We start from the raw sequence: 12,129 nt of genomic DNA, 5'->3' as shown, positions 1-12,129 counted from the left end.
TAATTTTGAGATCATGCTACCAGACTGAGTAAGAATTTCCAGAGCTAATAGAAAAATTGGTAGAATCATAAAACTGCCAACCCGATATCAAGTAGAACAAGAATTCATTACATGGGAGTGAATGAATCAATAAGAACAATTATAATTTCTAATGACTTTTGTTTGAAACATTGTTGGTTCTTTAATGCTTTGTTTTCTGGATTTAAGTCTAACTTTTCCTCTTTTATCTTAAGCTATCTGTAATTTACAGCAATTTGGTAAAGATTACCTTTGTGAACAAAGATAAAACAATGACTTTTTCTCTCTACCTGGTCCCTACAGATTTTGGAAACTCTGAGTGTTCTTTTTTTTTTTTTTTTAAGACTAACAAAAACTATTTTACTAAAACATAAGCTTTACAGAAGTTTTCAGACAAGCCATACAAAATGATCACAAACTTTTTCTTGAAGGGAGGATTCTACACTTGACAGCAAAGTCAGTGTTATTAGTGAGGGCTCTAATTTTTGTTTAATGCTCCCATTTGGGTTCAAACAGTCAAGCTTGTCCATCTACAGCATCTAAATAAAGTTAGACTTGGCTAGAGAGTGAATTCTAAAGAACTGGTTAGCTGATTTTAACCAATGAAATTAGATCTTCATAAAAAGGGGGGAAAGAACCCATAAAATTAAAATAAAACTACCTCCCCTCCCTCAAAAAAATATAAAGAAAAACACCCACACCCCTGCAGCTAACGCTGACAACTACCTTCATTCACAGTGCTTTATACTTAAACCATGATGGGGAAAGTGGATAAATGCAGAGAGTTATTTGTATAAGTTGAATAGAATGTATTCTCCCTATAACAGGACACAACTGGAAATACTGGTTATTTTACCAAGGCTTTGACTGGTATGTCTTATTTGACAACAATGCATAAAATCAGATATGACCAAAATGCTTTAAGGAACATAGGTTAACTATAAGGAACCGATGCTTATAAAGCCCCTTGGACACCTGACCTGTAACTAGTATATAGAGTTCCCATCATTACAGGTGATTAAGAAAAGTCACTTTCTGGCAGGTCCAGGAACCTCAGGATATTTGGGGTTCCTTAAGAAGAGAAGAATTCAACTAAATCTGTAGGTATTACAGGAAAAATCTGATAGAGAGCCCTTGGCTTGGCTTCTTCAGCTTGAGAGGCTTTTAAAAGTCTAAACTGAGATTTCTTATAAAGGGTCCCAACAAAGCAACCTCAAAAAAGGGCCTTAAAGAAATTTCTGATTCCAGTGTCTGGGAAGGAAAATTATAAGAAAAGCCTAGAACGTCTCCCAGTACTAGAAAGGAAGACCATGTGTTAAAAAAAAAAGAAAAAAAAAACAAGGAGGATTTGTCAAAGTGACATAGTAGTCAACTTGGAAGAGCCCAATGGTTAATCCGGAATAAACTGAGCAACGAAGTTAATAACAATGATGGACCTCCATACTGTTTTCTATGGTGATGTACTGTTTCATATTCCCACCAGCAGTGTACAAGAGTTCCAATTTTTCCACATCCTTGCTAACACTTGTTATCTTCTGTTCCTTTTCTGTTTTCTTTTTAATGATAACTATTCTAACAAGTATAAGGTTCACTGCACTTTTGATTTGACTTTCCCCAATGATTAGTGATATTGAGTGTCTTTTCATATGCCTGTTGGCCATTTGTATGTCTTCTTTGCAGAAATGTCTATTCAAGCCTTTTTCTCATTTTTAATCAGGTTACTTATATATTTATTTCTTTGTTATTGAGTTGTAGGGATTCCTTAGATATTTTGGATATGAACTCCTTATCACATATATGGTTTGCCAGTATTTTCTCCATTCCATAAGTTACCTTTACAACTCTGTTAATTGTTTCCTCTTTTGATCAGACACTTTTAACTTTGTTGTAGTCCCACCTGCCTCTTGGTTATTTTCCTTTAGTTTCTTGTGCTTTTGGTATCATCTTCAGTAAATTATGGCCTAGACCAATGTCATGAAGCTTTTCCCCCATGTTTTATTTTAGGAGTTTTATAGTTTCAGGTTAAATCTTTAAATAATTTTGAGTTGATTTTTGTGTATGGTGTAACATAAGGGTACAGTTTCATTATTCTGCATGAGGAAATCCAATTTTCACAACACCATTTGCTGAAGAGACTATCCTTTCCCCATTGGGTATTCTTGACACGCTTTTTGAAGAACATTTGACTGTATATGCATGGGCTTATTTCTGGGCTCTCTATTCTGTTCCATTGGTCTATATGTTTGTCTTTGTGCTAGTACCATTTTGTTTTAATTACTGTGACTTTGTAATATATTTTGAAATCAGGAATTGAGATGTTTCCAGTTTTGTTCTTTCTCAAGGTTACTTTGGCTATTCAGGATCTTTTGTGGTTCCATATGAGTAATTACCATATGATCCAACAATCCCATTCTTGGGTATATATACAAAAGAACTGAAATCAGGGTCTTGAAAAATATACGCACAACCATGTTTACTGCAGCATTATTCACAATAGCCAAGATATGGAAACAACCTAAATGTCTACTGACAGATGAATGGATAAAGAAAATGTATATAGATACAATGATATATTACTCGTCCTTTAAAAGGAAGGAAATCCTGACATATGTAACAACATGGGTGGACTGTGAGAACATTATGCTAATGAAATAAGCCAGTCACGGAAGGACAAATACTGCATGATTCCATTTATATGTGGTACCTAAAATAGTCAAACTCATAGAAGCAGAGAGTAGAATGGTGGTTTCCAGAGGTTGGGTGGAAGGGGAAATGGGGAGTTGCTACTCAATGGATATAGTGGTGCAGTTATGCAAGATTAATAAGTTCTGGAGATCAGCTGTACAACATTTTGCCTATGGTTAAAAATATTGTGTTGTACTGTGTACTTAACAATTTGTTAAGAGAGTAGAGTTCATGTTTGTTCTTATCACAATAAAATAATAATAATGATAATAATGGATTATGAGTCATAGGAAAAATAAATATTCTCCAGATCAGACTGCTATATATAAGTTAATTAAATGGGGGAAAACCAATAGCTTTTTTTCTAATTAAAAAAGGTAGAAGGACTAATAAAAATAGATATTCACCATTTAGCAAACACCAAAGTATTGAATTATAAAATTATCACAATAAAAGGATTAACAAATATTCTTAAAGTATCTTTCAATAAAGTGCTTTTTAAATCATTAATGGAAACTAGCTAACTACAATTCAAAACCCTAGAACCTCCACCTTAGCCAATTGATCAAAGGTAGCATGATCTGTAGTCAGATATCCTAACATTATGTATTTCTTAATATGATGAAATAAGAAAGCTACATGGTATCATTTCTGTGGTATTTTTGCCAAATGCACATTCAAGCATGAGTAAGCGTCATACATACGTAAACTAAGAGGTATTCTAAGAAATAATAATAATAAGAAATAGTATTTTTACTAGTCATGATTGATAGACAAAGAAGATGCAAAAATTTTCCTTGATATGAAGAGACTAAAGAGACAGAAAACTATACTCAAGATGTGGGACCCTGGATTGGATCCTGGACCAGAAAAAAAAGACAGGAGTCCAAAATTGGTAAAATTTGATTATGTCTGTAGATGAGTTAGTAGCATTGTATCAATGTTACTTCTCTGGTTTTGCTACTTATTCAATGGTTATGTAAGATGTAATATCTGGGAAGATGAGTGAATGGCAGACAAGAGCTTTGTACTTTTTTTTTTGCAACTTGTTGGTACGTTTGAATTATTAAAAAAAATTATTTGTCATTTTGAGGGTCTTTCTAGTTTTTAGAGATGAATGGTAGCACACAGATTTATAATATATACTATTAACGTAAGCTATGAATTCAAATATTAATTTAATAGACATGCACATGTGCACATATTTATAGGAAGACAGGTAAAATCAAAATAGTGCCAGTGTCTAATTTTTTAACTAAATTAAAAGATGAACAAAATATATAAAAAGTGTTAGAATTTGCTACATAATGCAGTATTTGTATATTAAGTTTGTTGCTATAGTGGCATTGTCTATTTTGTCTTCTCCACTTCTTTCTAGCCAAGGTAATCTCAAAAATCTTATCTCAAGTAAGTCATCTAAACTACACCAAATACTTCTTTCTGATTTCAAGAGAGTTTCCAGGTATAATGTAATTTACTCTCAGGGAAGAATTAGAAGAAATCTACTGAAAATCAAGAAAGCCTAATAAACCATATATAAATATATTGCTTATTGCAATGACCCCACCACTAATATGATTAAACCACTAACATGTTCATCAGAGATGTATAAGTAATTTCAGATTATATAAGAAGTCATTTTTATAAACATTTGATAGGAAAAATATTCTATTTTCCTAGTAATAACAATACCTGTTAAATGTTACATTTGCTAAATACAAATTTTTTTTGATGACATGTAATTATTAATGGTTTGTGGTATGTGGGGATGATAGAGCCACTGGGCAAATAGATTCTTTACAAGATTTTCATATTCTTTAAGAACAGTTGACACAATAAAATTTTTATTTAAGATGAATTAGTTGGCATGCACAGTGTTCTCCTAAGGAGTAATACAATTAATTTAAAAACTACTAGTTAAAACATTGAAATAGAAAATGCTTTGTGCTCTAAAGGGGGCTGAACATGATCTTTATAAGGATAAAGTGTTTGGGCCAAATGCAAGAAGTACAATCTTAAAATCTTTTGTGATAAATAAGAAGAATTTTTGCCAGACTACTTCTCTCCAGTAATAAACTAGGTTGTCTTACCAGTCACAGCATTCCAGAACTGAAAGCAAACGTGTATGTCATCTCATCCAGTTGCTTGATTTTGTAGATAAGAAATAGCCATAGAGAGGTTAACTAATTTGCCCAGCTAGGCATCAGAAACTTTGGACTGTCATATCACACTATATAATAACAGTTCTGGTTATAATGATGCTTTATAAGAGTCCTTTTCAAACATTTTCATTGTCTCCTCGTCCACACTTCCTCAGTGGGTATTTAATTTGTGCTGCTTGGGTGAGATCTCATTTTACATACTTTAAGTAACTGGTGTTAAAGTGAGGTTTAAAGCTAGAGGTAGCAAATGTTAACTATGCTATTTTTGATTTATGAAAATGAAAAAAGGCCTAAGGCTGAGAGAGGTAAGAATCTTTTTATTCATAGATAAGAACAGTGAGGTTAACTCTCAGCATTGACCTTCTTAATACTCTTGTATTTAAAGCATTCTGTGCTATTAGAGGAGATGCATTTCTAAAACTCCAAGTGATAGTCTCTGCCTAAAGTGCTTGAAACCTTGTAATCTGTTGATTAATATCAAAACATATTTTTAAGCATCTATTGTGCCCAGAATTGTGCTAATTGCCGAAAGCGTAACAGAAAGCAATTTACACAGGATCTCTGTTCTCTTAAGAGTGTACAGTATAGTAGCGGATCATAAAATAACAAAAGGCTGTTGCTACATAATTTTGTTTGTGATATGGTAAGTAAAGTACATCGCATTGTAGTGTATAAGAAGGGTGCTGGATTAGTCAACTATTGCTAAAATAATGATGCATAACAAACACACCATAAATGTGTGGCTTGATTTCTATTTCTATTTATGATGCAACGGTTGATTTTAGAGTAGTGCTCCCATCATAGGTACCCACAAAACTCTATTAAAAAAATAAGACAATGGTTTTAAGGAAATGGACAATAAAACAAAGCCCTGATAAGATCCAAGGGGAAACAGAATTGAAAAGTTGAATCCTTTGAAGATAGAGGGACTTGGTAATGTTCTTTCTAGGCTTTCAGAAATGTTTCCTAACAGGATAAAACCAAGAATACACAGTTAAAGGTGATCAACCAGTAAAGAAGCTGTATATTATGACAAAATCAACCCTTTTCTGAGGAAAGACACAGATTCCGAAGTCTTTACCATATAAATCAATAATGTCCAGTGTACAATGTTTTAAAAAGCCAATTGTAAATAAATAACAAATATAGGGCATTGACTCCCATCATAAACAACTGAAACAATTAGATAAAAATATATGAAATGTCCATTTTTACACTGGCCAACAGGCAGTATTGATGAACTCTGAACTAAACAAGTAAGATTGCCTCTGTGATTGCGCTTTCTGTGTGGAGGCACTTTATGGTTCAAGAAGAGGTTGATAAAAGCTAAGTTGAACATGGCAGTCTTAATGAAATAAGGAAGGCAGATACCAGAGTTCGAGGGAGCCAGGATTTATACAGGATAAATACCAGAGAGGAGAAAGCTACAGGGAGAAACTGTTCCAGAATTCTTCATGGGTATCTCTTTAAGTTTAGGCTGTAAAGGGTGACAAAATATGCCACCTGAATATATGCCACTTTGGCTTGAGGATTGTTTTTATCTGAAGGCATTTGAAAAGAAAGAGATACAAGAAAAGCTCCTTCCTTCCCACTATTTGCCTAAAAGCAGAATATAAATTCAGGAAGATGCCCCTCTTCTATTTTCTACCAGGAAGGATAAAGGTTAATCCCTGGAGACAGTTTGAGGCCCTTATCAGTGGAGAAGGTCCAGACTTTAGGTCTACATAACAAACTTTACTCTTGTTTACCGTGCTTTGCCTGGCTATCTTCCTATAACTGGCCTGCTCCAAATCTTCCTTTCTTTTGTCTTTAACTGAAGATAGTATCTAATCTGAGTTCCAAGCCACCTCTGAAATTACTCATGTTTTTCCCCTGGGAATCTCTCATGCATACATGAGGTATACTGTTAACAAACTTCTGTTTGTTTTTCTTTTGTTAATCTGTCCTTTGTTAAAAGGCTCCAGTGAAGAATTCAGAAGAGTAGGGGGAAAGTATTTTTCCTCCCCTAAAGCTAAATAACAAGCTATACATTTGCAGACTAAGACAAGGCCAGTAAAATAACAGCTAATGGGGTGACCAATTCTTTGAATTCGTACAAGACTGGGAGATGTTTAAATTCTCACCAGGTGAAGTGGTAGTTCACACTCCAGAATGATCACACCTTATAGTGTTCAGCCATTCCACATACTTTAACCCAGGTAGTATAAAGATGCTCAAGAATTGAAAGAAATAAATGAACATACAAAGAGGAGAAACAAAAGATATAAAAATGAAACAAATAGAAGTGTTGAAAAAAAAATTATTTTATCACTGGATGGGCTTACCAGTGAATAGGACCCTGCAGACCAAAAGATTATAAATTTGAAGTTAAAGAGTTAAAAAACAATTGTGAGATAATAGACATCGAATACCTGTGTACAGAGACACAGAAGCAAATGAGGGAAGGTAGGGCAGCAAAGATACTTGAAGAAATAATGTTCTTACAGTTTTTCAACTTTTATGAAAACTATAAATCCACAAATCCAAAAATGCTCAGAAGTGAACCAGGATAAGCACAAAGAAAAAAATACCAAGGCAGTTCATATTCAAAGTGGTAAAATCCAGTAATAAAAGGAAAATCATATGATCAGCCAGAGAAAAGAGACAAATCATTTGCAGAGGAAAAAATGTAAGAATTGCTACTTACTTGTCAGAAACAATGCAAGGGCAAAGAAAATGACATACCTTTAACTTGTTAAAAGGAAAACAAAATCTGTCAACGTTGAATTCTTTATCCATGAAAACAGTATTCGAAAAAGAAAGACTTCTTTCAGACCAAAATCTAGAAAACGTTGTCTCCAGAAGACTCGTGCTTTGAGACATATGAAAGAAAGTAACTTAGACTGAAGAAAATGAGCCAGTTGTAAACTTTGGTGTATGGAAAGAAATGAAGAGTACTAGAAATGGTAAAATATATTAAAAAGATAAATATCGGATTTCTTCATCTTTCTTTAAAATACCTTAAAAATATAGTCCAACTAAAGACAAATTATTATAAATACATTTTGGGATTTATATCATATAGAATTTAAATGTTTTATAAATATAGCTCAAAGGGTGAAAGGGACAAATGGAATTAATTACACTGTTATTAGTCTCTTATAATATTTATAAAATAGTATGATATTATTTGAAATTAAATGTGATATTGTAAAAATATGTTTTAAACCCTTGAACAATAGCTAAGAATATAGCACAATAAGTCTAATAAACTCACAGTGGAAATAAAATGGAAGATAAAAATCTTAATAAAATTAATTCAAAATAAGGGAAAAATGAGAAAAATGGAACATGTATACACTTCTGGAGGAAACATAAAATGATGCAGCAACTTTGGAGAACAGTCTAGCAGTTCCTCAAATAAACACAGAGTGTCATATGACACAGCAATTCTACTCCTAGGTAAACATCCAAGAGAAATAAAAGCATGACTGCATTAAAACTTATATATGAATGTTTATAGCAACATTATGCGCATAAACCAAAATGTGGAAACAAATGAAATCTCTGAGTGGCTCAACAAAATGTGGTGTACCCGTACAATGAAATATTATTTGTCCATAAAGAGAAGAAAGTAATGAAATATTCTGCAACATGGGTAACCTTGAAAACTTTATGTTAAGTGAAATAAAGTCAGTCACAAAAGACCACACATTGTATGATTCCACTTAACATGAATAGTTTTTCATCTTACAAAACTGAAACTCTATGCCCATTAAACAATAACTCCTTGTTTCTCTTGTCACCTAGACCCTGGTAACCTCTATTCTCTATGAATTTGCCTACTCAGAAGTCTTGCATAAAATGGAATCATGCAATATTTGCCCTTTTCTGTCTGGCTTTAAACACTTAATATTTGCAAGGTTCATCCATGTTGGAGCACATCAGAATTTTCTTCCTTTTTGAGATTGAATATTTCATTGTGTGTATATACCACAGTGCTTATCCCTTTATCTATTGGTAAACTTGGGTTGCTTCTGCTTTTTAACTATTGTGAATAATGTCACTACAAACACGGGTGTACAAATATTCCTTTGAGATCCTACTTTTATATCTCACGTATATACCCAGAAATGAAATTGTTGGATGATATGAGTTCTATTTTTAACTTTTTGAGGAACCATCAAACAGTCTTCCACAACAGCTGCACCATTTTACATTCCTACCAACAGTGAAAAAGATTCAAATTTCTCCATTTCCTTGTTAAAGCTTACTATTTCCAGGTTTTTTTTGTTTTTGTTTTTTGTTTTATAGTAGCCATCTAATGGGTGTGAGGTGGTATCTCATTGTGGTTTTGATTTGATCAATGATTATTTTTTTAACTGTCTCTTTCCCCGTTCATTTTTTTTGGTTTATGTTCCATGCATTTTGGAGCTCTGATGTTAGGTGGATATATGTTCATAATTATTATATTTTCCTAAAGGACCGACCCTTTTATCCCATTCTAAAATGTCCTTCTTTATATGTAGTTACTTTTTAATTTTGTTTGTAAGTCTATTTTGATATTAGTATAGCAATGCCAGATTTCTCATGGTTGCCTCCTGCATTTTATAACTTTTTAAAAAATTCTTTTTCTTTCAACCAATTTAATTTAAAGTGTATCTCTAATAAGACAGTGTAGTGTTGGATCATGGTTAATTTTATCCAGTCTTCTAATCTCTGCCTTTTGGACTGTTTAATCCATCTACATTTAAGGTGACTATTTATAAAGTAGGATTTATTTGTAATTGTGTGAATTGTTTTCCATAAGTCTCAGGCCTTTTTTGGTTTCTCTATCCCTCCATTGTACCCTCTTTTATGTTAAATATTTTCTAGTGTACCATTTTTAATTCAGATGTCATTTATTTTACTATTATTTAGTTATTTTTCTTAGTGGGTTACCTGGGGATTTGCAGTTAACAATTTATTTTATTATGATCTAGATTATATTGACGCCATTTTAATTTCAATGGTATACAAAAACTGCTTCTGTATATTTCCATTGCCACTTGCCTCCTTTGTGCTATATTTCTCATACAAATTACATCTTTATTCATTGCTTTCCCATCAACACAAATTTCTAATTATTCCTCTATGGAGCTGTCTTTTAAGTAAGATGGGAGAAAATAGAGTACTAAACGAAAATATATTTATGCTGACTTTTATATTTACTATGTAATTTCTGTTACTGATGATTTTTATTTCTTCATGTAGATTTGATTTACTGTCTGCTACACTTTCACTTCTGTCTAAAGATTTCCTGTAGTATTTCTTGTAGGACAGGTCTGCTAGCAACAAATCTCTCAGTTTTGCTTATAGGTTAATGTCTTAAATTCTCCTTCTATATCCACTTTGCTGGATATAAAATTCTTGGTTAACAGACTTTTTTCTCTCAATGCATTGAATATATCATCCATGGCCTTCTGACCTCCATAGTTTTGATGAAAAATAGGTTGTTAATGCTACTGAAATCCCTTGAAAGTGTTGAGTCACTTCTCTCTTGTTCAAGATTATCCTTTTATCTTTGGCTTTACATAGTTTGGTTATAGAGTAACTAGGTCTGAATTTCTTTGGGTTTAAACTAAACAGAGTTCACTGAACTTCTTAGGTGTTTAATTTTTTTTCATCAAATTTGAAAAGTTTCATGCCATTATTTCTTCAAATGTTCTTTCTTCTCCTTTATCACTCTCTTTTCCTTCTGGAAATGCCACCTACAGACAGTGTCTATACTGTTACACTTGAAGTTGTCCCACATGTCCTCGAGACTGTAGGTAAGGAGACTTTTTAGTAAAGAGATCTGCAAGTGCAGAGACCCCAGGCAGAAGTAGCTGGAACTCAATGAATATAGGAGAGAATGATGGGGACGGGTCAGTATCACAGATGTGCTAGCTTTGCAGTTATAGGGCCCTGAATCTCAGAAGGGTCCTCTACTTGGTTTGATGCTCCGTGTCACTGTCATAAAATCATCAATGATTTTTGAACAATGGCTCAACATTTTCATTCAGCATCGGGCCCTGCATATTATATAACTGGTCTTATGGGAGAGGACAGGTTTAAAGGGACAGACTGGAACCAGAACTCAAAGAACCCCTACACTGAATTTTATTTTAAGTAAGATAGCCAGACATTGGAGTGTATTAAGCAAGGGAGAGTTGTGGTATGGTTTGTAGAGAGGCAAAGTAGGTAAGAATATCGACTCTGAGGTCAAACTGCCTGGGTTCAAATCCAACTCTGCTACTTAGTAGGTATGTGATTTTGGATGATTTACTTAAATCCCTTTTGCTTTAGTGTCTTCAGATATAAAATGAAAAAACGATGTAACTTATTTTGCTGGTTGTGGTGAAGGTTGGGTTAAAATACATATATGAAGTGGTTAGAAGATTTATGGGTATAATAACTCTATAAATATTTGCTATTATGATTAGTAGCACTAGTAGGATTTTTGCAATGTGTGTTGTAAGGATGTTGCCATCCATTTTGCTGGAGAGCAGTGAGAGAAGCAGTGAGTGGCAGGTAATGTGGTCAAATTTGAAATTGCCAGAGGCCAGATCTTGTAGGTCTTCGTGGTTTTGGGTGAGAAGTTTGGATTTTGAAATAAAAAAGTTGCAAAGAGCGAAATGTTCTGATTTGCATCTTATTCCCTTAGTTCCATCTATTTATTAAAGATTTAAAGATTTGACTCAAACTCAGGAAAAAATATAAGTAAATTTTGGAATTCTTGCTGCTTCTTGAGGGAGACAGAATAGCAACTTAACTGAATTCAAGGACAGCTGCATTCTCTAATCTTTGAAGGCACGGAAGGGCCTGAGGCCAACACTGTAATATATGCGAGAAATGGTCCAAGTTCAAGTTTCTTAATGACCTACTCACCAGCAAACTTGTTGAAAATATTCACATTGTAAGTCCTTTCATAAGCATCAATAATGACCAATCTGTTACCCCACAGTACTTCTCTAACAAGGGTGGAGGCAAACTTCTAGCTCCTGTAACCTGTTTCTCTTCCTAACCTCTCTACCGTTTTTGTTTCTCCACTATAAGACATCTGGAGATGCCTGTAACACCTAAATTCCATTGCCAAATAAAAAAACCCTTATCCTCCTTAAGGGGGAAATAAAACCACAGTTCAAAATAGTTTACAAGTAAAAATATTGAAATCAGTAACTTCCAAAAGGGGCTGTTGCTATGGAGATCCCATTACAGTCATCCTCCATGGCAGTCAATTAGATAATTGTGGCTAGGACAATTA

This window comes from Leucopleurus acutus (assembly GCF_964270905.1).
Source record: "Leucopleurus acutus genome assembly, chromosome: 8".
In the NCBI taxonomy this organism is placed as follows: Eukaryota; Metazoa; Chordata; class Mammalia; order Artiodactyla; family Delphinidae; genus Leucopleurus; species Leucopleurus acutus.
Note: the sequence above shows the minus strand (reverse complement) of the source record.